The following is a 27,781-nucleotide window of genomic DNA, read 5'->3' on the forward strand; positions in this document are numbered from 1 at the left end:
CACAATGCCTTTAGACCTGTCTTTTTAAGATTGCGAGTCATCTTAGTTTTATTTTGCACTATGGCCCTATTTGTTTTTCGCCCTTGTTTTCTCTGCCTTCCACTATTGCTTCTTCCCTTTCTGTCTTTTGTTTCTATCCTTGTTTCCCCCTCCTCTGTCTCCCTGCTCAGGCTCCCATCCCCCTGCCATTCTAGTTTAAACCTTCCCCAACAGCACTAGCAGACACCCCCGCGAGGACATCGGTCCCGGTCCTGCTCGGGTGTAACCCGTCACGCTTGTACAGGTCCCACCTTCCCCAGAACTGGTCCCAATGTCCTAGGAATCTAAATCCCTCCCTCCTACACCAACCCTGCAGCCACGCATTCATCTGGTCTATTCTCCTGTTCCTAGACTCACTAGCACGTGGCATTGGTAGTAATCCTGAGATCACTACCTTTGAGGTCCTGCTTTTTAATTTATCTCCTAACTCCTTAAATTCACCCTGCAGGACCTCATCCCTTTTTTTACCTATGTCGTTGGTACCCATGTATGGACCACGACAACTGGCTGTTCACCCTCCCCCTCCAGAATGCCCTGCAGCCGCTCCATGACATCCTTGACCCTAGCACCAGGGAGGCAACATACCATCCTGGAGTCATGTTTGCGGCCACAGAAACACCTATCTGTTCCCCTTACAATTGAATCCCCTATCAATATAGCCCTGCCACTCTTATTCCTCCCATCCTGTGCAGCAGAGCCACCCATGGTGCTACGAACTTGGCTCTTGCTGCTTTCCCCTGATAAGCCATCTCCCCCAAAAGTATCCAAAGCGGTTTATTTGTTTGAGAGGGAGATGGCTTCAGGGGTCTCCTGCTCTACCTGCCCAGTCCTTTTACTCTGCCTGGCGGTCACCCATTTCCTTTCTGCCTGAGTAATCTTTACCTGCGGTGTGACCACCTCACTGAACGTGCTATCCATGATAATCTCAGCATCGTGGATGCTCCACAGTGAATCCACCTGCAGCTCCAGCTCCGAAATACGGTTAGTCAGTAGCTGCAGGTGGACACACTTCCTGCACACATGGTTGCCAGGGATACCTGTAGTGTCCATGACTTCCCACATAATGCAGAAGGAGCATATCACGGGTACGAGCTCTGCTGCCATGACTTGCCTTAGATTTACACTGCATTCACCTCTCAGACTCTCTTCCCGCTCTCGGAACTCTCCTTTTATACTAGGCTCACCTTTCGGACTCTCCTCTTACACTGTGCTCACCTCTTGGACTCTCTTCCCACTCTCTGTCCTGGATTATCGTTTCTAAAAGTTTCCTCACCAGCGAGGTTAAACTGACTGGCCTGTAGTTGCTGGGTTTATCCTTACATCCTTTTTTGAACAAGAGTGTAACATTTGCAATTCTCCAGTCCTCTGGCACCACCCCCATATCTAAAGATGTTTGGAAGATTATGGCCAGTACCTCCGCAATTTCCACCCTTTCTTCCCTCAGCAACTTAGGATGCATCCCATCTGGACTGGGTGACTTATCTACTTTAAGTACAGCTAGCCTTTCTAGTACCTCCTCTTTATCAATTTTTAGCCCATCCAGTATCTCACTTACATCTTCCTTTACTGAGACTCTGGCAGCATCTTCTTCCTTGGCAAAGACTTTTGCAAAGTACTTATTTAGTACCTCACCCATGCCCTCTGGCTCCATGAGTAGATCTCCTTTTTGGTCCCTAATTTGCGCCACCCCTCCTCTTATACCAGTTTACTGTTTACATGCCTATAGAAGACTTTTGGATTCCCTTTTATGTTAGTTGCCAGTCTATTCTCATACTCTCCCTTTGCCCCTCTTACTTCCTTTCTCGCATCCCTTCTGAACTTTCTATATTCAGCCTGGTTCTCACTTGTGTCATCAACCTGACATCCATCATATGCCCCTTTTTTCTGCTTCATCTCACTCTCTATCTCTTTTGTCATTCAGGGAGCTCTGGATTTAGTTGCCCTACCTTTCTCCCACGTGGGAATGTACCTAGACTGTACATGAACCATCTCCTCCTCAAAGGCCACCCATTGTTCAATTACAGTTTTGCCTGCCAATCTTTGATTCCAATTTACCCGGGCCAGATCTGTTCTCATCTCACTGAAATTAGCCCTCCTCCAATTGAGTATTTTTATTTTACAGTGGTCCATGTCATTTTCCATTGCTATTTTAAATCTTATGATACTATGCTGTTCACTAAATGTTTCCCCACTGTCACTTGCTCCACTTGGCCCGCCTCATTCCCCTGAACCAAGTCCAGCAATGCTTCCTTCCTCGTTGGGCTGGAAACATACTGGTCAAGAAAGTTCTCCTGAGCACACTTCAAAAATTCCTCCCCCTCTTTGCCCCTTATATTTTTACTATCCCAATATATATTAGGGAAATTGAAGTCCCCCGTTATCACAACTCTGTGGCTTTTGCACCTCTCTGTAATTTCCCTTCAAATTTGCTCCTCCATCTCCTTCCCACTAGTTGGTGGCCTATAGAATACACCCAATAGTGTAATGGCACCTCTATTGTTTCTTAACTGTAACTAAATAGATTCTGTCCTTGACCTCAAAACCTAAATTAGATTTAATTTGCAAAGCAACTTAGGTCAGTAAAAAAAAAAGGCACCTCCTCCAACTTAAAACCTGTAACTTCTACCTTCATAAAACTTGACAATACATGTATTATCCTCATTGACCTACATTTGGAAAATAGTGTACAATACCTTGTGGAAAATGCGTTTTCCAACCAGCATAAACACTAACATTTTGAATTAAACAAGAACACAACAAAGCATGGAATAAGAGCCACTTAGCCTAGTGAACACCCTCATTCTAGTGGCCCATACACAATTTGCACTGTCAGTGGCAAACGAGTGAAGTTTGTAGCGGGGTCAAAGTCAATGGCTTCATTCTTCCCAATGTTGAGTTGGAGGAAATTGTGACTCATCCAAGACTTGATGTTGGATAATTTTAATCTCAAACTATTACATTTTTGTTTTACATAGATTTGCTAATCATCTGATTTTGGATGGGCTCAACTGGTTTTTAAGCATGTTGCCCAGAAATTTCTGAAATGTTAAACAGCTAGCAAAAGTCTATTATTTATCATGGAGGACATTTTTTACACTTATTTCTGTGCCTTATGATGTAAAGGTTCTTAGTCCATGCTTTGTTATGTTCTTGATTAATTAAACAAGATATTAATAGCAATGAGTCCTCTCGCTGTATAGTTACTTAAATATTCCGGTGAACTGAACAGGGGTGAGGGATGAGCAATGAACTTAATTACATATATGAATTTACCATTCATGTTCATTTGCTAGATACCCATATTTAGTCCAGTTTGGACACTTCAATTTTGAGGCAGCTTGTCCTTTTAGCAACAGAAAAATTGCAGGTTTGACCCCCAGTGTGAGCTGAGTTAGCTGTTCTTAGCCGGGGTGATGCAAAGGATGCTGCCAATTGTTAGTGCAATTCCCCATTGGAAGTTCACATGTGTGAACGATGACAGGATCTTATTTGGCTCTGATGCTCCCTGTGGTAGAATAGCCTTCTGAGGTTCACTGAAAGACTCAAACAAGTAATGAAGCTTGGGTACAATACTGGAGGGTAACCAACAACCATGAAACCATACTCGAGCCAGGAATCAACACCTTCAGGAGAAGGAAGGGTAGAAAATTGGTAGAATTTCTTTTTTAAATAAAGGTCCTGTCCATGTGTGGATGGATAAAGTGTTCCTTTCTGGTCAAGCCCCATCATTTACCCTATCTCATGTTTCTCGTAATATAGGAGGGTGGTGAGCAAATGTCTGCCACCTGTGGCTGGAATAACATCAAATTCCAGTGCACCAGTCCAATTTATAGACATCCTCATTCAAGCACAACCCTCATCCAAGCATACAGTTTCCTGGCAAATAAGTTATGCGTTCATCAGGATTCAACTATATCTTCTGTTTGCACTTTCTTCCAAATTTTCTTTTTAAAAATCCAGGAGGATTCTGTGAATATTCAGTGTGTTCGAATGCTTGCATCTCTTCTGCTACATATGCTGCCTGGGGTTTGCATTTTGTAGAATGAGAATTATAGTGATGATACCACCATGCAGGTATCCAAGCAGCACAGACATCATAGGCATCAATGGGAGGCAGTTCTTAAACAGCAGACCATGGGTCAGCCAGCAGGAGGCATTCACAAGCTGCTGAGTAGACGTAGTTTTTTTTTAGTTGAGTGAACTTTGAATCCTCATGCTATCAAGCCTAGGTCGATTTAACAAGAGGAGGTTCTCATTACCAAGCAGCTATCTGAAAACTCTGATAAGCATCAGAATGCAGGTCAACCCCAGCTACCACTGAAATCTGAACTTGAGACCACAGAGGTGTGACATTAATATTTTACCACAGTGCTACTGAGCTGCGCGAGGAAAGGATTATTGTTCCACTGCTCCAGTGTTTGTATTATTGCAATAATAATGAACAAGAAAATATGTGCTGTACGGGACTCAGTGGGAATTCTAGCACGCAGTGACCTTGATTTTTAAAGACACTAGCCTCTTGGAAGTCGCATTATAAGGTCAGCTCATAATGCCAATGCAAACTTATAGTGAAAAGCAGCAAAAGTGATATTTTTCAAAGCCACAGGCCAAGCTACTTAGGTAATGCAGATCGCATAAGAAAGATGTGGAAGTGGATGACAGCCTCTTATAACAGAGATGCTAAGCCCAAGTGGGAAACTCACTCATTTTACAATAATCTGGTGAAAATCTCCAGGATCACTAGAAGCAGGTAACAGCAGCCACATTTAGTCAGGATGATATCCTCTATCCTACTGATCAGTTTTCATGTGAATAAGACAAGTGTCTGCCTTGGATCAGTGGTAACACACTTGTACCCTGGGTTAGAAAGTTATTGGTTCAAGCCCCCTGCCGGATCCTTGAGTGTGTGACTTAAGCTGATGCTTCAGCATGGTATTGAAGGGGTGCCATCTTATGAATGAAATGTTAAACCAAGGTCCTGTCTGTCTGCTCAGGTGGATATAAAACACCCCATGGCACTATTTGAAGAACAGCAGGGAGGTTCTTGGCCAACATTCATCCCTCAAACAAGCACAACAGATTCTGTGGCCATTTACCTCACTGTTGCTTGTGTGACCTTGCTGTGCACAAATTGGCTGCTGCATTTCCCTACAACAGTGATTAGACTTCAAAAGTACTTCATTGCCTGTGAAGTGCTTGGGGATGTCCCAAGATCATGAAAAGTGCTATATAAATGCAATTTCTTTATTTCTATGTAATCTTTAAACAATGATATCACAGGTTTTTGTTGTCAAAATACATAAGATAGGAAATTATATGGCATTTTTTAAATCACAATTTTTTTGTTTGTGAATTTTGTCCTCTTTTTTGAAAATAGAAACTAAATGAGCTAGCTTCCAGTCTAAGGGAACTATCCCTGACTATTGAACATACGGGCAAGGGGCTCACAGAGCACCCGTCCTATCTCTTTAATCACCCTTGGATGGATATTATCCAGATCTGGAGTCCTATCAATTTTGAGCTTTCCTAATCTATCCAAGATGGCATTACTATCTATTTTATTACTAATAGTTCTATTCAATACAAAGCACACCCCCATCTAGAAGATAAGCATCATCAGGAATATAGCCTGTGCAAAATCTTAATTTAGCAGCTCTGCCATAACCTGAGAATCAGTTTGAATCTGCCTTACAGTATCCTTTAGTGGCTGTATATGGGTCCTTAATGGTCTTCTGACTTCTGATACAGCTGAAAAAGCTTTTGCTATTACTGCCACAATTATGCACCATCTTCTTTTCCAGAGATCTCTTGTTTAAACTCATGGCTGTATTTGTCTCTCTCAGTTGCATGCAATACTTCTCCCTGTCCTCCTGTGAGTTAAATGCCTTAAGTGTGTAGAATGCCTTTTGTTTCAATCAGATTTTCCTCTGCATTTTCCTTGTTAACCATATTTATTTTGTCTTACCATGCGCCCTGTTTTTAACCAGTGGGATATACATGGCTTTGTTCTGTTTGAGAATGGTTTTAAATAGAACCCATTTGTCCTCAGTATTTCATTGCCTATCTATAGGGTTGCCCAGTCAACATTTGCCAGATCTTCAGTCATTTTTGTAAAGTTTGACCTCTTAAAATCTGGGACCAGCATTAAATTGGCTGCAGCTTTAGATTGGTCAATAAGATTAAACCAAATTATATTATGGGAGCAGTGAGAATGGGACCATTGACCGAGAGTGGCGAGGGTATAAAGGAGCAGTGAGAGTGGGACCATTGACCGAGAGTGACGAGGGTATAAAGGAGCAGTGAGAGTGGGACCATTGACCGAGAGTGGCGAGGGTATAAAGGAGCAGTGAGAGTGGGACCATTGACCGAGAGTGACGAGGGTATAAAGGAGCAGTGAGAGCGGGACCATTGACCGAGAGTGGCGGGGGTATAAAGGAGCAGTGAGAGTGGGACCATTGACCGAGAGTGGCGAGGGTATAAAGGAGCAGTGAGAGTGGGAACAGTGACTGAGAGTGGCGAGGGTATAAAGGAGCAGTGAGAGTGGGAACAGTGACTGAGAGTGACGAGGGTATAAAGGAGCAGTGAGAGTGGGACCAGTGACTGAGAGTGACGAGGGTATAAAGGAGCAGTGAGAGTGGGACCATTGACCGAGAGTGACGAGGGTATAAAGGAGCAGTGAGAGCGGGACCATTGACCGAGAGTGGCGGGGGTATAAAGGAGCAGTGAGAGTGGGACCATTGACCGAGAGTGGCGAGGGTATAAAGGAGCAGTGAGAGTGGGAACAGTGACTGAGAGTGGCGAGGGTATAAAGGAGCAGTGAGAGTGGGAACAGTGACTGAGAGTGGCGAGGGTATAAAGGAGCAGTGAGAGCGGGACCAGTGACTGAGAGTGACGAGGGTATAAAGGAGCAGTGAGAGCGGGACCATTGACCGAGAGTGACGAGGATATAAAGGAGCAGTGAGAGCGGGACCAGTGACTGAGAGTGACGAGGGTATAAAGGAGCAGTGAGAGAGGGACCATTGACCGAGAGTGACGAGGATATAAAGGAGCAGTGAGAGCGGGACCATTGACCGAGAGTGGCGAGGGTATAAAGGAGCAGTGAGAGTGGGACCAGTGACTGAGAGTGGCGAGGGTATAAAGGAGCAGTGAGAGTGGGACCAGTGACTGAGAGTGGCGAGGATATAAAGGAGCAGTGAGAGTGGGACCAGTAACCGAGAGTGGCGAGGGTATAAAGGAGCAGTGAGAGTGGGAACAGTGACTGAGAGTGGCGAGGGTATAAAGGAGCAGTGAGAGTGGGACCATTGACCGAGAGTGACAAGGGTATAAAGGAGCAGTGAGAGTGGGACCAGTGACTGAGAGTGGCGAGGGTATAAAGGAGCAGTGAGAGTGGGACCATTGACCGAGAGTGACAAGGGTATAAAGGAGCAGTGAGAGTGGGACCATTGACCGAGAGTGACAAGGGTATAAAGGAGCAGTGAGAGTGGGACCATTGACCGAGAGTGGCGAGGGTATAAAGGAGCAGTGAGAGTGGGACCATTGACCGAGAGTGGCGAGGGTATAAAGGAGCAGTGAGAGTGGGACCATTGACCGAGAGTGGCGAGGGTATAAAGGAGCAGTGAGAGTGGGAACAGTGACCGAGAGTGGCGAGGGTATAAAGGAGCAGTGAGAGTGGGAACAGTGACTGAGAGTGACAAGGTTATAAAGGAGCAGTGAGAGCGGGAACAGTAACCGAGAGTGGCGAGGGTATAAAGGAGCAGTGAGAGTGGGACCATTGACCGAGAGTGGCGGGGGTATAAAGGAGCAGTGAGAGTGGGACCAGTGACCGAGAGTGGCGAGGGTATAAAGGAGCAGCGAGAACGGGACCAGTGACCGAGAGCGGGACCAGTGACCGAGAGCTGGACCAGTGACCGAGAGCGGGACCAGTGATCGAGAGCGGGACCAGTGTCCGAGAGCGGGACCAGTGACTGAGAGCTGGACCAGTGTCCGACAGCGGGACCAGTGACCGAGAGCTGGACCAGTGACCGAGAGCGGGATCAGTGTCCGAGAGCGGGACCAGTGACCGAGAGCGGGACCAGTGATCGAGAGCGGGACCAGTGACGGAGAGCGGGACCAGTGTCCGAGAGCGGGACCAGTGTCCGAGAGCGGGACCAGTGACTGAGAGCGGGACCAGTGTCCGAGAGCGGGACCAGTGATCGAGAGCGGGACCAGTGACCGAGAGCTGGACCAGTGACTGAGAGCGGGACCAGTGATCGAGAGCGGGATCAGTGTCCGAGAGCGGGACCAGTGATCGAGAGCGGGATCAGTGTCCGAGAGCGGGACCAGTGTCCGAGAGCGGGACCAGTGACTGAGAGCGGGACCAGTGACCGAGAGCGGGACCAGTGTCCGAGAGCGGGACCAGTGACCGAGAGCTGGACCAGTGACTGAGAGCGGGACCAGTGATCGAGAGCGGGATCAGTGTCCGAGAGCGGGACCAGTGTCCGAGAGCGGGACCAGTGTCCGAGAGCGGGACCAGTGACTGAGAGCGGGACCAGTGTCCGAGAGCGGGACCAGTGTCCGAGAGCGGGACCAGTGTCCGAGAGCGGGACCAGTGACTGAGAGCGGGACCAGTGTCCGAGAGCGGGACCAGTGACTGAGAGCGGGACCAGTGACTGAGTGCGGGACCAGTGACTGAGAGCGGGACCAGTGTCCGAGAGCGGGACCAGTGACTGAGAGCGGGACCAGTGACTGAGAGCGGGACCAGTGTCCGAGAGTGGCGAGGGTATAAAGGAGGAGTGAGAGCGGGACGAGTGACTGAGAGTGACGGGGATATAAACGAGCGATGAGAGCGGGACGAGTGACCGAGAGCGGCGAGGGCATAAAGGAGCAGCAACAGTGGGACCAGTCACCGAGAGTGGGACCAGTCACCGAGAGTGGGACCAGTGACTGAGATCGGGACCAATGACCGAGAGTGGCGAGGGTATACAGGAGCAGCGAGAGCGGGACCAGTGACCGAGAGCAGCGGGGATATAAAGGAGCAGTTTTTTCCTTTTTATATACCTATAGAAGCTTTTACAGTCCATTTTTATGTTTCTCGCTAGTTTACTCTCATATTCTATTTTCCCTTTCTTTATCAATTTCTCAGTCCTCCTTTGTTGAATTCTAAAATGCTCCCAATCCTCAGGCTTACTGCTTTTTCTGGCAACTTTATATGGCCCTTCCTTTGATTTAATACTATCTTTAATTTCTTTTGTTAGCCACGGTTGGACCACTTTTCCTGTTGGGTTTTTGTGCCTTAAAGGAATATATATTTGATGCAAATTATGTATTCATTCTTTAAATGCTAGCCATTGCCTATCTACCATCATACCTTTTAATGTAGTTCCCCAATCAACCACAGCCAACTTGCGCCTCATACCTTCCTAGTTTAGATTTTAATCAGGGGGATAAATACTGTTCCCTGCAACCGTGACCAGGAGTCCCGAAGGCTGTGTTGCCAGCCCGGTGCGAGGGTTAAAGATATCTCCTCAGGGTTGGAAAAGAACTTGGAGCATGAGGAGGAGGATCCAGTTGTCGTGGTACAAGTAGGAATCAATGACATAGTTAGAACTAGGAATGAGGTTCTCCTGAGGGAGTTTGAGGAGCTAGGGACCAAATTAAAAAGCAGAACCTCAAAGGTAATAAGTACTGGATTACTACATGAGCCACATGCAAAGTGGCATAGGGTCAAACAGATTAGATGGTTAAACGTGTTACTGAAAGAGTGGTGTGGGAGACAGGAGACAATGGGCATTGGCATCAGTACCGTGGAAGGAGGGAGCTGTTCCAATGGGACAGGCTCCACTTAAACCGGGCTGGGACCCATGTCCTGGCGAATCGAGTAACTAGGACGGTAGATAGGGCTTTAAACTAATAAGAGGGGGGGGGTATGATTCGGGTAAGGGTAATTTTATCTGTCTAAAAAGAAAAGTCAAGGCTGTTGAGCAGAGTAGAGATTTGGGTAAAAACAAGCAGAGTGTGACAGGAAGGGACAGAGAATTTAACAAAGGTAATAGGGCATTAGTGACTAAGGCCACATCAGGGGAAAAAAGTAAAAAGTTAAAATTAAAGGTGCTGTATCTGACTGCACAAAGCATTCGTAATAAGATAGATGAATTAATGGCACAGATAGAGATAAATGGGTTTGATCGAGCAGCCATTACTGAGACAGAGGGCTCGAATTTAGCAGGCCTGCGGGTTCCCAGCGGGTGGTCCTCCGGGAGCGTGGAAAGCGCGGACGGCTAATTGCGTGCGTCCCCCACGCAATCGCGGGATAATTGAACAGATTAAGCCCTGCTTCCGGGTTCTCCGCTCCCCAGCTGCGTGCCGGCTGGCTGCGCATGCGCAGTGCCGTCGACGTGATGTAGGAGCTCCACTTAAAGGGGCAGTCTCCCAAAGCCCCTCCTGCTGCAATCATGAGGCTGTTGATGATGGCTCAGCCAAGGGGAAAGGCTGCGCCCCGTTTTTTCGACCTTGCGCTGCAGCTGATGTGAGAGGGCGTGAGGAGGAGGAGGGACACGCTCTTCCCGGAGGATGGACGCAAGTTCCCTGCCGCCGCCACCAGGAAGGCATGGGCAGAGGTGGCGGCTGAGGTCAGCAGCAGGGCCAACACCCGAAGGACTTGGGAGCAGTGCCGCAAGCGCTTCAATGACCTGACTAGGTCTGGCAAGGTGAGTACACCAACGCACCCTCCAACAGCCCGTCCCCACCATCACGCCAACCAGATCACAACCCCTCCTGCAGAGCCACCACTGCGCTCCAGCAGCAATCCTCACAGCCACTCATTCACCATCCTCGCCGTGCCCGCAAGTACCCACCGTCCCTGTCCCCACCCGAACACTACCACACACCCCAATCCCCATGCAATGGGATGGGCACGTGGCACACGCATCCTCCCATCCATCTGCGCCACGCTCAACCCACCCACACCGATGCTCGATGCGTGTCACTATGCAATACGCACTCACTCACACATCTGTGTTTTGCCTTGACAGGAGAAGAGGAGCAAGAACAATCGTGAAAGGGCACGCACCGGAGGTGGCCCGCCGTAAGTGGTGGAGCTCACCGACGCCGAGGTGGAGGCGCTCGACCTCGCCCGCACGCGACATTGCCTGTCGGTGGCTGATGGCGAGTGTGTCGCTGCAGAAACGGCCGGTAAGGGAAAGCTGACACTCAACACCCATGATCGCGAGTGACCGTATCATCATCTGCCATCAGGCGCACCGTAAAGTTGGTCCACATGCCTCATAGTGCCCTCTGTTCTCTTGCAGGGCCGTCTGCGAGTGAGGCGATCGAGGAGGGCGATTCCTCAGAGGACATGGCGGTCTCTGAGGGTGCATCGTCACATCAGAGCCAACCATCCACCAGCGCAGAGACACGCACCTCGGTGGTTCCCCCTCGCCAACTAGTTGGGGTAGCACTTGGTGATTCACCGCGCACGAGTGAGCATGAGCAGACCCTGGTGGCAGGGGCAGCCGCGGAGGGTCCGCGTCAGAGGGAGCACTCATCTCCAGGCTCTGCTCAGCCGGACCCAGATGCTGAACCCAGGGGGCCACCAGTGAAAAGGAGAGTCGTCGAGGGGCACCAGCTAATTGCTGAGGTACTGGGAGAGGTGCCGCGCGCATTGTCCACAATTGCGCAGGCGATGGAGGAGTCCAACTCCTGCATGCGGGTATTGGTGGCGCAGACACAGTGTAGCGGGTAGATGCGGGACTGTCTGCGGTGGAGGACAGGCTGGCCTCCCTCGAGCATCACGCACAGCTCCAGATCGAGTCCTTGCAGGCCCTGACAACGTCTGTACGGATTCAGGGTGAGCAACCTTCCGCCGCCATCAACAGGCTGACGGATACACTAGGGGTGGCCTTGCAAGGCCTCACACATGCCATCCAAACTGCCGTCCAGCAGGGTGGAAGGGGTGATGTGGGCCGAGGCCACGAGAGGGATGATGGTGACCGGGGACATGGAAGCGGGGACGCTTCTCAAGGCGCCCCCACGTCCCACCCGTCGCCCACCTCTCAACCATTACCCGCAATGGTGCCTCCTCTCCAGGTGGCCGAGTCTGCCCCTGCCCGGTGCAGGAGGAGCAGTCTGTGGAGGTGCCCTCACGGGCACCGAAACCCAGGGGCCGTCCGCCAAAAGCATCTACCCGGTCAAGGCGAGAACACGAGCAACCTGCCACTACCTCTGCTGGAGCCACAGGGGTAGAACCATGTAGGGGTACCCGCAAAAGAAATCCAAAGGCGTTATAAGCACAAAGGGAATACACCAGGGTGTCTATTAATTTGTACACTTTTTTTTTATATCATGTCACATTGTACATATTAAATACTCTATTCTCACCACTCCTGCCACCTCTCGTCCATTCTTCCGCGGCCTGTGCAATAGGTGCGTTCCGTGGAGGCCATCATGACGGCAAACACCTGCTGCCGCCCATTGGGCACACTGCTGTGGGTGCAGGATTACTGGCAACAGTCTTCAGTGGAGGGGGCTGGTATGGCCGCTCGCATGTGCAGGTGAGGAGATGCGAGCGCCTCGCACTGTCTGACTCTAGGAGAACCGTTGACGTATGAGTGCCTCCCTGGCCCGGCGAGCATCCCGGTGAGTCGCGGCTCGGCACATGGGTCGTCCACTATCCTCTGGCGCGTCCTCCTCCTCTGCCTCCTCCTCCTCCTCCTCCTCCTCCTCCTCGCCCTCGCCGTCCTCAATGTGGGTGGCGGGTGTGGATGGGGCCTCCTCCAGCGGCACCCCTCTCTGTTGGGCCATGTTGTGCAGGGCACAGCAGACAACTATGATTTGTCCCACTCTGAATGGTGTGTATTGCAGCGCTCCCCCAGAACGATCAAGGCACCTGAAGCGCATCTTGAGCAGCCCTATGGTCTGCTCAATTGTAGACCTGGTAGCAGTGTGGCTGTCATTGTACCGACGCTCCGGCTCGGTGATGGGGTTCCTCAGAGGCGTCATGAGCCACGTGTGTAGGGGATACCCCTTGTCGCCGAGGAGCCAGCCATTGCCGGCGTTGGGTGCCTGCAGGATGGGCGGGACGGCGGACTCCCTGAGGACGAAGGCATCGTGGCAGCTGCCGGGGTATCTGGCGCACACGTGTAGGAATCTCTGGCGGTGGTCACAGATGAGCTGGGCGTTCATGGAGTGATACCCCTTCCTGTTTATGAACAGCCCTGGCTCATGCGGAGGTGCCCGTATTGCGATGTGGGTGCAGTCGATTACACCCTGTACCCGTGGGAAGCCAGCCATGGCATGGAATCCAACCGCCCTCTCCATCTGGCTGCGCTCATCCATGGCGAAGTTGATGTAGTGCGAGGCCCTGCGGAACAACCCATCGGTGACCTGCCTTATGCACTTGTGTGCAGAGGACTGACAGACCCCGGTGATGTCCCCGGTGGCACCCTGGAAGGAACCGGATGCGAAGAAGTTGAGGGCAGTGGTGACTTTGATGGCGACAGGTAAGAAGATGCTGCTTGGTCCATCAGGGAGCAGCTCGTCGTTAAGGAGGCTGCAGATGTTGGCGACTACCTGGCGATTGACTCTGAGCCGACGTATGCACTGCTCCTCGGAGAGGTCCATGAAGCTGAGCCTCGCTCTGTACACCCTGTGCGGAGGGTAGTGCCTCCTGCGACGCATCTCTCTCTGCGGTTGCCCTCCCTCCTGCTGTGCAGGTGGGTGTGCCACCGCACCGTGTTGGGGGGCTCCACGTCTCCGAGGCGGACGGCGTGGACTGCGAGGCTGCTGGGGCTGATCATGCTGTTCGTCCTCCGAGGATGTCAACACACCACCCATCTGGCAGGTGTTGGTCTGAGGGGTTGTGCAGGGTAGGTGGGTGGTTCCTCGGACTGGGGCTGCGGTTTCGTGTCGGTCTGTCCTCTGGCTTGGCGGGGGGTGGTGGAGGGCAGGGGTTGCCCTATGTGACGCGGTGGCCTCCTGCGTGGGTGAGGGCTCTCCCCCGTGGAGTGCACCTTGGCACCTGCCACAGGCTGCTGGCTGCAACACGCCTGGTTGGAGAGAGACTGTTTCCCCCAGTGTGTGAAACACACTGCCTTGAACCTAAAATCCCACACTTCCTGTTTTGACAGCTGCTTCAGCTCATTAAATGACCTCAACAAGCAAGGTAAGTACACTCAAGTGGAACCCCGCTGGCTTTAATTGCCTGCGGGATTCCCACCAGCAGGGCTTGCGCGCGCAGCCCCGCACGTCAGCGCGGTACCCGGAACTGGCCGGGATTTCGTCGCGATCCGGTCACGTGACCGGATATCGGGATTTTCGGGGCCACCCCGCTGGAAACCCGCCGGAAACCCGACGCAAAAATCGAGCCCATAGTTACCGGGTGACCAAGGTTGGGAACTAAATATTCCAGGGTACTTGACTTTTAGAAAAGATAGGTAAAATGGAAAAGGAAGGGGGTAGCCCTGATAATAAAGGATGAGATAAGGCAGTAGTGAGAAAGGATCTCAGCTCAGAAAATCAGGATGTAGAATCAGTATTGGGTGGAGCTAAGAAATAACAACGGACAGAAAACTACTGGTGGAAGTAGTTTACAGGCCCTCTAACAGTAGTTATAGTGTTGGACAGAGTATAAATCAGGAAATTAAAGGAGCATGTAACAAGGGTAATGCAATAACCATGGGAGACTTTAATCTTCATATCGGCTGGGCAAACCAAATTGGCAAAAGTACTTTGGAGAATGAGTTCATGGAATGCATCCAAGACAGTTTTTTAGAACAATATGTCAAGGAACCAACTAGGGAACAGGCTATTTTAGATTATGTAATGAGAAAGGATTAATTAGTAATCTTATAATAAAGGATCCTCTGGAGAAGAGTGATCATAATATGATAGAATTTCAAATTGAGTTTGAAAGTGATGTAGTTAAGTCCGAAACTAGGGTCTTAAATTTAAACAAGACCAATTATGTAGGATGAGGGGTGAGTTGGCTAAGGTAGATTGGGAAATTAAATTAAAGGGTTTGACAGTTGAAAAGCAATGGCAAGCATTTAAAGAAATATTTCAATATTCTAACAAATATACATTCCATTGAGAAATAAAAACTCCATGAGAAGAGTGATCCACCCATGGCTAACTAAAGAAGTTAAGGAGAGTATTAGATTGAAAGAAGAGGCCTATAATGTTGCCAAGAAGAGTAATAAGTCTGGGGATTGGGAGAATTTTAGAAACCAACAAAGGATGACCAAAAAATTGATAAAAAGGAAGAAAATACAATATAAAAGTAAACTAGCAAGAAATATAAAAACGGATTGTAAGAGCTTCTACAAGTATGTAAAAAGGAAGAGAGTAGCAAAAGTAAACGTTGGTCCCTTAGAGGCTGAGTCAGGAGAAATTATAATGGGGAATCAGGAAATGGCAGATGCGTTAAACAAATATTTTGTATCTGCTTCACAGTAGAAGACACAAAAAGCATACCAAAAATAATGGGGAACCAAGGGGTAAATGAGAATGAGGAACTTAAAACAGTTACTATCACTTGAAAAAAAGTACTGGACAAACTAATGGGACTAAAAGTCGACAAATCCCCTGGGCCTGATGGCCTATATCCAAGGGTTCTAAAAGAGGTGGCTGCAGAGATAGTGAATGCATTGGTTATGATCTTCCAAAATTCTCTAGATTCTGGAACGTCCCAGTGGATTGGAAGGTAGCAAATGTTACCCCGCTATTCAAGAAGGGAGAGAGAGAGAAAACAGGGAACTACAGGCCAGTTCACCTGACACCGGTCATCGGGAAAATGCTGGAATCCATTATTAAGGAAGTGGTAACAGGGCACTTAGAAAATCATAATATGATTAGGCAGAGTCAATATGGTTTTATGAAAGGGAAATTGTGTTTGACAAATTTATTAGTGCTTTTTGAGGATGTAACTAGCAGGGTAGATAAAGGAGAACCAGCAGATGTAGAATATTTGGATGTTCAAAGGCATTCGATAAGGTGCCACATAAAAGGATGTCACACAAGGTAAGGGCTCATGGGGTTGGGGGTAATATATTAGCATGGATAGAGGATTGGTTAAAGGACAGAAAACAGAGAGTAGGGATAAATGAGTAACTCTCACGTTGGCAGGCTGTAACTAGTGGGGTGCCGCAATGATCAGTGCTTGGGCCTCAGCTTTTTACAATCTATATTAATGACTTAGATGAAGGGACCAAGTGCAATGTATCCAAGTTTGCTGATGATACAAAGCCAGGTGGGAAAGAAAGCTGTGAGGAGGACACAAAGAGTCTGCAAAGGGTTATGGACAAATTAAATAAGTGGGCAAGAAGGTGGCAGATGGAGTATAATGTGGGGAAATGTGAGGTTGTTCACTTTGGTAGGAAGAATAGAAAAACAGAATATTTTTTAAATGGAGAGAAACTACTAAATGTTGGTCTTCAGAGAGACTTGGGTGACCTCATACAAGAAACACAAAAAGTTAGTATGCAGGTACAGCAAGCAATTAGGAAGGCAAATGGCAATTTGGCCTTTATTGCAAGGGGGCTGGAGTACAAGAGTAAGGAAGTCTTACTACAGTTGTACAGGGCATTAGTGAGAACTCACCTAGAGTACTGCGTACAGTTTTGTCTCCTTAACTAAGGAAGGATATATTTGCCTTAGATACGGTGCAACGAAGATTCACTGGATCCATTCCTGGGATGAAAGGGTTGGCCAATGAAGAGAAGTTGAGTAGAATGGGCCTATACTCTCTGGAGTTTAGAAGAATGAGAAGTGATCTCATTGAAACATATAGGATTATGAGGGGGCTTGACAGGGTAGATGCTGAGAGATTGTTTCCCCTGGCTAGAGAGTCTATAACTAGGGAGCATAATTGCAGGATACGGGGTTGGCCATTCAAGATCGAGATGAGGAGGAATTTTTTCACGCAGAGTCTTGTGAATCTTTGGAATTCTCTCCCCCAGAGGGCTGTGGATGCTGAGTCATTGAATATATTCAAGATTGAGATGGATAAATTTTAGGACTCTAGAGGAATCAAGGGATATGGGTATCGGGTAGGAAAGTGAAGTTGAGGTCGAAGATCAGCCATGATCTGATTGAATGGTGGAGCAGACTTGAGGGGCTGTATGGCCTATTCCTGCTCCTATTTCTTATGTTGTTATGTTCTTATGAACATAAAAACCCTTGAGGAATAAATACACTAAAAAGTGATCCAACCATTGCTAACTACAGAAGTTAAGGATAGTATTAGATTAAAAGAATAGGCTTATAATTTTGCCAAAAAGAGTAGCAAGCCTAAGGATTGAGAGAGTTTTACAAATCAGCAAAGGATAACCAAGAAATTGATAAAGAGGGAGAAAATTGCAAATGAGAGTAAACTAGCAAGAAATATAAAAACAGATTTTAAGAGCTTCAACAAGTATATAAAAAGAAAGAGATTAGCAAAAGTAAACATTGATCCCCTTAGAGGCGAAATTATATTTTAATAGCAGGAGAAATTATAATGGGGAATAAGGAAATGGCAGAGATGTTAAAGAAATATTTTATATCTCTCTTCACAGTAGAAGACACAGAAAACATACTGGAAATAGTAGGGAACCAAGGGTCTAATGAGAGGGAGGAACTTAAAGTAATTAAGATTAGTAAAGAAAAAGTTCTAGAAAAATGAATGGGATCAAAAGCCAATAAATCCCCTGGTCTGATGGCTTACATCCTAGGGTTTTAAAAGAGTTGGCTGCAGAGATAGTGGATGCATTGGTTTTGATCTTCCAGAATTCCCTAGATTCTAGAACGGTCCTCGTGGATTGGAAGGTAGCAAATGTAACCCCGCTATTCAAGGAAGGATGGAGAGAGAAAACAGGGAACTATAGGCCAGTTAGTCTGACATCAGTAGTAGGAAAAATGCTAGAATCTAGGTATTAAGGACCTAGTAACGGGGCACTTAGAAAATCATAATATGATTAGGCAGAGTCAATATGGTTTTATGAAAGGTAAATCGTGTTTGACAAATCTATTTGTGTTTTTTGAGGGTGTAACTAGTAGGGTAGATAAAGGGGGACCAGTGGATGTCGTATATTTGGATTTTCAAAAGGCATTTGATAAGGTGCCACATAAGAGGTTGTTCTCCAAGATTAGGGCTCATGGGATTGGGGGTAATATATTAGCATGGATTGAGGATTGGTTAATGGAGAGAAAACAGAGAGTAGGATAAACGGGTCACTTTCGGGCTGGCAGATTGTAACTAGTGGGGTGCTGCAGAGATCGGTGCTTGGGCCTCAGCTATTTACAATCTATATTAATGACTTAGATGAAGGGATCGAGTATAATGTATCCAAGTTTGCTGACGATACAATGCTAGGTTGGGAAGTAAGCTGTGAGGAGGATGCAAAGAGTCTGCAAAGGGATATAGAAGGGTTAAGTGAGTGGGCAAAAAGGTGGCAGATGGAGTACAATGTGAGGAAATGTGAGGTTATTCACTTTGGTAGGAAGAATAGAAAAACAGAATATTTTTTAAATGGTGAGAAACTATTAAATGTTAGTGTTCAGAGAGATTTGGATGTCCTTGTACACGAAACACAGGAAGTTAACATGCAAGTACAGAAAGCATTTAGGAAGGCCAATGGTATGTTAACCTTTATTGCAAGCGGGTTGGAGTACAAGAGTAAGGAAGTCTTGCTGCAATTGTACAGGGCTTTGATGAGACCACACCTGGAGTACTGAGTGCAGTTTTGGTCTCCTTACCTAAGGAAAGATATACTTACCTTAGAGGAAATGCAACGAAGGTTCACTAGATTAATTCCTGGGATAAGAGGGTTGTCCCATAAGGAGAGATTAAGTAGAATGGGCCTATATTCTCTGGAGTTTAGAAGAATGAGAGGTGATCTCATTGAAACATTCTTAGAGGGCTTGATAGGGTAGATGCTGAGAGGCTGTTTTCCCTGGCTGGAGAGTCTAGAACTAGGGGACATAGTCTCAGGATAAGGGGTCAGACATTTAGGACTGAGATGGGGAGGAATTTCTTCACTTAGAGGGTTGTGAATATTTGGAATTATCTACACCAAACGGTTGTGGATGTTCAGTCGTTGAGTATATTCAAGACTGTGATTTTTGCCTCTAAGGGAATCAAGGGATATGGGGACCGGGCAGGAAAGTGGAGTTGAGGTCAAAGATCAGTCCTGATTTTATTGAATGGCAGAGCAGGCTCGAGGGGCCATATGGCCTAGTCCTGCTTCTATTTCTTATGTTCTTATTATGATCAGAGCTGGCCCCCAGTGTTTGCTGGAGGTTTGATACAGCACTCAGGCCACTGCTAAAATCCAGATCTACAATTTGTTTATCCCTAGTTGCCTCACCATCATGCCGTGTAAGGAAACAAACATTGTGGTGTCCGCAAAAAGGGTCATGACCATGACATTACAGAGTGTGGTGATATACATTTTTGCTGCTGCTGATGGCCCACAACACTTCATGGATGCCAAGTTCTGAGCTGCTATATCTGTCAATAGTCTGTCCCACTTAGCGTGGCAGTGCCACACTACATGATGGAAGTTGTCCTCACTGTGGACGTAAGACTTTGTCTTCACAAGGACTACACAGTGATCACTTCTACTAATGCTATTTTGGACAGAAGTGTCTACAATAGATAGGGTGATGAGAATGCGGTGAAATAGGTTGTATCCTCGTAATGGTCACCTCATTACCTGATGCAGATCCAGTCTGGTAGCCATGTTGTTCAAGACTCATCCAGCTCATTCAGTGGTTGTACTACCGAGCCACTTCTGGTGGTAGACATTGAGGCTCTCCGGTCCAGAGTACATTTTGTGCCTTTGCTTCCCTTAGAGCTTTCTCCAGCTGATGTTCAACATGGAGGAGTACTGAGTCATCGGTTGAGGGTGGTTGCGGGGTGAGGGGGGAGCAGTTGGTGGGGATCAGCAGGAGGTTTTCTTGACCTGCAGCTATGAGATTTTATGAGATCCGGAGTCAACTACTCTCAAATGACTATATTTTACTGCATCCCCTGCCTCTGGATGATCTATTCTGCCAGTGGAACAAGACATACCCAGGGATGGTGATGGAGGAGTATGGGATGTTGGCCCATAGATTTGAATACATGAGTACAACTATTTCATACTGTTGCTTGACTAATCTTAGGGATATTTTTCCTAACCTAGGCACCAGATGTTAGTGAGGAGGATTTTGCAGTGTTGATTGGGCTGAGATTGCCTAAGTCTGGTCCTGATACAATGCCTGGGTCATTGCTGATATGTCCTTTTGCATACCAGTAGTATGATCCAGGTCAATCTGGGCCAATTATTATTGTCCCTGCACAAACCAGTGTTAATTCGCAACAGTGAAAAATTAAAGCAATTTTTATTGTTGTTGGTCACTTGATATTTACTAATTGAGTCATTTTTGAAATGACATAGTTTGATTCATCACTGAATGGAATGGACATTCTCCCTATACAAGTCCCACATTTGAAAAAAGCATTATTTGAATTGCAACAGCAGCAGTGTACTGGTTCCTAAGGAAAGTGATGCGAACTAACATCAACAAACACCCAGGTTCTATGCTGGACCCTAAGCCAATTAAAATACGAGCTTGTAGTCCATTCCAGCACAGAACATTCATGTTAATTTTCTATACCAGCAGCAGTGGCCATTGCATACAGCGTGTCTGAATCTAAGTGCCATACTAATGGTCTATCCTACAACAACAACCACATTTGTTGTAATCTCCTACTAAAACAATTCAAAGGAATACTATAAACAGAATAATCACTGCTGGCAGTGTATGTCAAGGAACCATATTTTAGAATCATGGGATCATGGAATGGTTACAGCACATAAGGAGGCCATTCGGCCTGTCGAGTCCATGCCGGCTCCCTGCAAGAGCAATCCAGCTAGTCCCACTCCCTTGCCCTTTCCCCGTAGCCCTGCAAACTTTTTTCTTTCAAGTACTTATCTAATTCCCTTTTGGAAGCCACGATTGTATCTGCGTCTATGGATTTTATATATTAGTGGTATTGGAAAAAAAATAAGGGGATAGAAACATTACAAAATATTAAAAATGAAAATGGAAAAACAGAATGAGTCACTGACTGATAACATTTCAAGGAACACTTGCTGCATTGTTATAAACTGATTAGAAAATGTTGAAAGCCAATAGAGTGACCAACTGCAGAAAAGAAATGTCAACATGGATTAAAATGATATCATGCTACAAATGTGCAGTGTGCTGGTCAGATCACACCTTGAGCACTCTGTGATCACTGAGACAAAGAGAAACATCCAATCCTTGGACGCGATAATGGGAAAAACCATGAAGCTAATCCCTAGTTTTGGAGATTGATGTATGAATAAAAACTGGAGAAATTTAGATTCTTAACCCTTGAAAGCAGATGATTGAGATTTTTGTTTTGGTCTGTAACAAAATCTGACACTTGTGGAGAGCATCACCATATTTAAGAGTCTCCAAACCAAGTTACTAAGAAATCAACACAGGAGGAGTCGGAGTTTCTGTTTGCCCAATAAGGAATGCTTTAGGGGCATATCCATTTACTGAAGTGCAGAGGCACAGGTTGGCAAGAGTCAAGACTCTTGCAGTACCCCTGCGTACCCCCAAATGTACGCAGGGGTACTGCTAGAGTTTAACCAGCTAAAGTTACACACGACCTACCAGCATGGTGCACTGATAAGCTTCCAGCTGCACGTCCAGGCAGGACCACTCTACCTGTTAGGGCATTGGATTTCAGGATTATCTAAGAAAATTTCCAGTTTGCAGTGCCAGCTCCAACTCCTCCAAGTTCCATTAGTGAGTCAGGCTGGCCAGTCAATCATCACAGTAGCCTAAGTGCTGTAGACCTGCTTGGCTCAGGTATTGGATTACCAGGTCTGCCGTAGAGGGTTGACTCAGTTCCAACCTTCTGTCACCAGGCCTGTCATCTTTGAATCACCTTGACCCCAAAAAAGACTCTGCTTACCTTCCTCCCAAGCAGGATAGTCATCAGTTGGTCATAACACAGCTGACAAGTGCAGGTTTGAGAGGTGACTGAGAAGAGATGCATATTATAGATGTATATAAAGTATTAAATAGTATAGAAAAAGTAAACCTGGAGCGCTGCCATGAAATTAGGACAAGGGAACACAAGTTTGAACTGGTGAAAAGCAAATTTAGCACTGATGACAGGAAGTTCTTCTCACAGGCAGTGATTAACAAGTAAAATTCAGTAATGGATATCGTAGTGAAGGCAAGGAACTTGAAATAATTTAAGGGACAGTTGGATATTGTGTTGGTGGATGGTAGGTTTTCTATATGGATGAGCTTACATAGGCTAATTGACCTTCCTTACCTGTATTGATCTTGCGATCTTTTGACCATTGCACTTTACTCCAAGAAGTGAACAGTCATAAAATCATGATCAAAGAAAATCTGGGAACAAATGTACACAAAATAATACCACCAGTACTAAGCAAGGAAGCTATAAGGAAACAGGAAAGACATCCAAGCGATCTCTCCTGAATTAGGGGGAACAAACTAAGGGGTTGAATTTCCACAGGGGTTCTCCCAATTGTCCTCCGTATCTTTGACAGAAGATCCATGGAAGCCCCAGGGAAATGGTATAAGTGGTGTAAACGTTTAAACCATTTTTCTGGGCTTTACATGTTGACCGTGGAGTCTGCTTAGACTCTAGTTTTTTTTTAACTTCATCCTTAGCTATTTAAACACCATTCATGAACGACATGTGTTGTTTCTTTTTCTTCCTATGTGCAGTAATTTACAGTTGTCTAGTTTAAATTTCATCTGCCATTGTTCTGCTTATTTACATATTTTATCCAACTCATTCTGTTGTTCCTGAGCTGCCTCTTCCTAATTCACTGCCCCTCCTAATTTGGTAATCATCTGCAAATTTGATCACTTTGCATTAAGAATCCAAGTTGTGGAGATGCCGGTGATGGACTGGGGTTGACAATTGTAAACAATTTTACAACACCAAGTTATAGTCCAGCAATTGCTGGACTATAACTTGGTGTTGTAAAATTGTTTACAATTAAGAATCCAAGTCATTGATGTAAATTAGAATCAGTAGTTGTCCCAACACTGAGCTCTGTACCCCACTCAGTACTTTCCCCCACCCCGACATTGCTCCTCTAATAAGTAATCGTTGTTTTCTACACTGAAGTTGGGGCTGCTGTCAGTGGCAACAGTGGTAAACTGGACATTAGTAGTGTTACAAAAGTATCAGTCAAAAAAGATTCTGAAAGTTTCTTCCTGTCCCCAGGTTTTATACCATTACAAATACACAAGGAATCTGAGCTAAGCGATTTTTCTCATTCTTGCTCTTGCTCCTTTTTTAAAACATTGCTCTACTTGCAGTATTGCAATTTTCATTAAAGTGTTGAATATTTGTAGCATGAGACCAGGCAGAATTCACTGAGGGTTTGGAAAATTCCAGAGAGAAAGATGGTGGGGTTAGTGACATGGAGGAGGACGTTATCTGCACATTGATACTCAGTGCTCCGCTCCTCTGTTCTGCATGTCGTGAATGCATGGGTTTATTCATAAGGCTTCTGCTAAAGGTTCAATAGTTAGAACAAACAGAAAACACACAAGGGGCATACCTGTCTTCTGATCTGCTGGAGGGGCAATGTAAGGTACATGTAAAATATCTTGACCCTGTCAACTCTCAGTACCTAGTGCCAAAGAAATATACTGTAACTTACAAGTGCTATGTAATGTTACCCGTGGTATAGCTAACCCATTTAAACTTTACTGAATTCAGTAAAAACCTTTTTCTTCAATTAAGGTGTTAAATACTGCAGTTAAATTCCACCTACTGCATTACATTGCTGGACTTAAGCAATAATGACAGTACATCATGCTGCCACTTCTCTCAAATGGAGCTCCTTATATATTCAGACTCGGTTTGATACGGCCACGTACAAAGTGCAATGGATGGAATAACCATAGAATCATAGAATAGTTACAGCACAGAAGGAGGCCATGTGGCCCATTGAGCCCATGCCTGCTCTTTGCAAGAGCAATCCAGTTAAGTGCCTGCTCTTTGTAAGAGCAATCCAGTTAGTCCCATTTCCCCGCTCTTTCCCCGTAGCCCAGCAAATTTTTTCCCTTCAAGTATTTATCCAATTCCTGTTAAATGTTAAGGTAATGTAAGAGTCATATAATACTAACTGTTGTTTGACACAACATAACCCAACTCTTAACTATTGACTTCACTGTATCCAAACAAGAGGCTGGAGAATATGCAAATGAATAGAGCTTCATATCGTAGTTACCTCTAGCAATCCTTTTAAATAAACTAGTTGCCTCGTTAATTTTAATTTAGCTTAGCTTAGCCTATGAAACCTGTTAATCTGGGAGAGACAGAAACATTTTCAGGACACTTACTAATGTTACATTGTGATTAGCCAACAGGTTGGCAGTGGGAGGGAGGTGACTGCACATAAAAGGTTAAGATTAAGATACCAGGGTTAAGAATTCCTCTGGTCTCTACGTGTAGCAACATTATAAATGTTCAAGAAGACTTCTTCTCTTTGTAATTTCTGGTAAATTCGAAACACGTTCTACAAAACACGCTTAAGGGCTGCTTTTCCGAGGCTCTGTCAGCGGAACAGGGCCTCGCTGGCAGCTGGTGTAGGTCAGAACATCTGGCACCTGGGGGTAAATTTTCATCTTCACCACATGGGCAGTAATCTGGGGGGAATGGATCACCCGCCCATTGTAGATCCCGACTGATTTTTATTCAAATGTAAACAATGGAATGAAAATCGGACCGGTTCTATAACAGACAGGCAATCCGCTCCGCCAGATAGCCGCTCATGTGTGAAGATGAAAATTCACCCCCTGATCTTGGGGGCAAAAAGAGAGGCCCTGCTACCGACATGTGCAATGTCATGTCAATATGTAAAATACCTTTAAGAGATCTCCAGTCAAATCTTGCGACCACTGGCACTGACCAGAGCATGTTGCTCATCTAGGACATGGCCTGCTGAAGTAGGCTTCTTAGAAGCAGATGGTGGTTTTTATTGCAGATCATTTTATTACTGTTTTCAATGTCATTTTGAACCATACATTAGAAGGTTTTACTTGGTAAGTCTTCCACTTTTGCATTTTTGTTTTTTTTTCCATATCTAAACTTTGCATCATTATTCTTGATTGCTGCTGCTTTTGAAATTGCACCATACAAAGAGTTGAGGACAGGCATTTGTTTGGGAGTTCCAAACATGATGCATAATTGAGAGGAGGGACCAAGAAACACAGGTACAATAACATCCGAGGTATTTTGGCTAAGCCCATCACTACCCGAGGACCTGTGTTTATAGTCCCATCCACATATACCCAGACAGGCCACAGGAGATCTTACTTTGCCACCTCCTTGTCATAAGCTAGTCTGCCACAGGGTTCTGCTATCTGGTGTGCAATGACCTGGAGGCAACATCTGGATCAGGGACAGTTCTCCGTGTAGAACTGTAAATGACCACAGCATGAACCTTTTATGCGATAGGATCTTTACAAACAATCCAGGAGACATCTGCTATATGAGGAAGTCTGGAGTGCACACCTATCAAGCAAGTGACAAACACTATGGTAGCAAGGAGCAACAACTTCATCACTTTTTCTGTGGAAAGGAAACATCAGCAGGACAGGGTCTACAACTTTCATCAATGGCAAGATTCTAAAAGTCCCCAATGGGCATCAGAGCTCTTCACATTAACCCAATGACCTTCATGAGGAGAAAGGGTTTGCACTCAATTAATGCTCAGGTGATATCTGACCACAAAAACATCATCATGCACATCAGTGGCCGTTATCCAGGAAGCAGCCATGATTCATTCATTGTGTGACATTCCATGAGTCTGAACTATTTGAAGATTAAACACTGAGTGGAAAGCTCTTAGGAGAACAGGGCTAATCCCATGGAGAAACACCCATTAACAACAGAGGTCCACCTCAGCCTGGACGCCTCAACATTTGTTTCCTGTTTCTCGGCTTCCAGCTGCACCTTCAAGAAAGATTTGCCATCCACCTTAGACACAATGAAAGAGGGTGTACAAAAGGGTGACCATTGTGCACAGTGCTTCAAATGCTACCTCCCAGTGAGTATGGGAGTTCCCAACTTAGAATTGTAGCGTGGCTGAGGGGCCACACAAGAAATGTGTGCAAACGTAAAGAGCATGCTTTGCCTTGCTTCTGATACCAGAAAACATCCCCCTCATTCGCAGCAAGTGTGAGACACCCGAGTGACCTCATTGACTCAGAATCTGTGCTTTTACTCGAGGGTGACCTCCAACTCTGAATAGGGCCATCCTCCTTTGGTGCACCTACTGCAGCAGGTCCGCCAGCTCTACAGGGTCCAAGGAAGCAGCATTGTCCATATGTCTCTGCTGTGTCAATGTGAATAATTAGTCTGCTTTTCTGCCACAAACGTAACTTCCCTTTAAGAGCTGCTGCCTCACCAGATTTTGCGCTCTATCCCCAAGCCATGCTCTTGGGGCACACTTTTCATGTGCCAGTAGCCTATTCAAACAGGGAAGGGACTCCCACCACAAATATGAGTGTGGCCTGCCCCTAAGCTGCCGACACAGTTAAGCAAGTGCCTTGGGCCAGCACAACCCTATTTTTGTCTCACTCGCAAAATGGGAACTTTACAATTTCATTAGGAATAACAAACAAAGCAAATCTTCACAAACACATTTTCAATGTGACAACAACCAGAGGAATTCTTGCCCGCAGGGCTGTACTCTCAAACCCATACTGTCGCACTGCACCTTCCCTCTCCGCCTTGCTGAAGTGTAAAGCTACCGTAAGCCACTTCACCTAGTGGCCCAACAGGGAACTAATGACACTTTCCTAGCAATGGGCAGCAGATTGGAATAATAGGCAGCTCTGGAATTCAAACCTACAAATGGAATAACTTGAAAACCAGTGCAAGCCTCCACTTCCTAATAAGCTACATGACTTGGAATTTTTGAGAAACAAACATATCTTCCAAAACCACTCTTATTTTTCTAAAATTGTATTAGAATCATATAGCACAGAATGAGGCCATTTGGCTTATCGTGTCTGTGTTGGCTCTTTGAAAGAGCTATCCAATTAGTCCCACTCCCCTGCTCTTTTCCCATTGCCCTGCAAATTTCTCCTTTTAAATTATTTCTCCAATGCCCTTTTGAAAGTTACTATTGAATCTGCTTCCGTTACCCTTTCAGGCAGTGCATTGTAGAACAAAACAACTCGCTGAGTAAAAAAAAATTCTCCTCATCTCCCCTTGGTTCTTTTGCCATTGTTGGTTTTACAATGGTACTAAGGAGAAAAGAAGTAAAATGATGCCATAGCAAAATTACACTAATTGAAAACGGGACCAACTTTCAACAGGTGAAAACTGTGGAGGAACTAAATCTGAATCCCAGTCCCAGCTGTTGTCCTGGCCCAGCTGTTTCCAAATGGGGTCCTTTCATTGTTTCTTGATGAGGCTGAAAGTGAGCCATGCAGTAGTGTCTTAAAAGGCAGAAAGGTTGCCAGGGCGACATGCCAACCATACATGGTGCCTTCTGACAGCCAATATGGTACAGCTTTGACCATGAATAAAGCCTCGCCCTCCTCCTGGAGGAGGATGGCATTGAGGTTGGTAGGCAACAATAATAAAATTTAATGAGGAAATAAATGGTTGGATTTCGAAAGGCTACCACAGATCTTTACCCATTTACAGTAACAAAGTACATTTTTGTTTGAAGAAACTCCTCCACATGTTGTGAAC

This window comes from Heptranchias perlo, chromosome 2 (genome assembly GCF_035084215.1).
Source record: "Heptranchias perlo isolate sHepPer1 chromosome 2, sHepPer1.hap1, whole genome shotgun sequence".
NCBI classification, from domain to species: Eukaryota; Metazoa; Chordata; class Chondrichthyes; order Hexanchiformes; family Hexanchidae; genus Heptranchias; species Heptranchias perlo.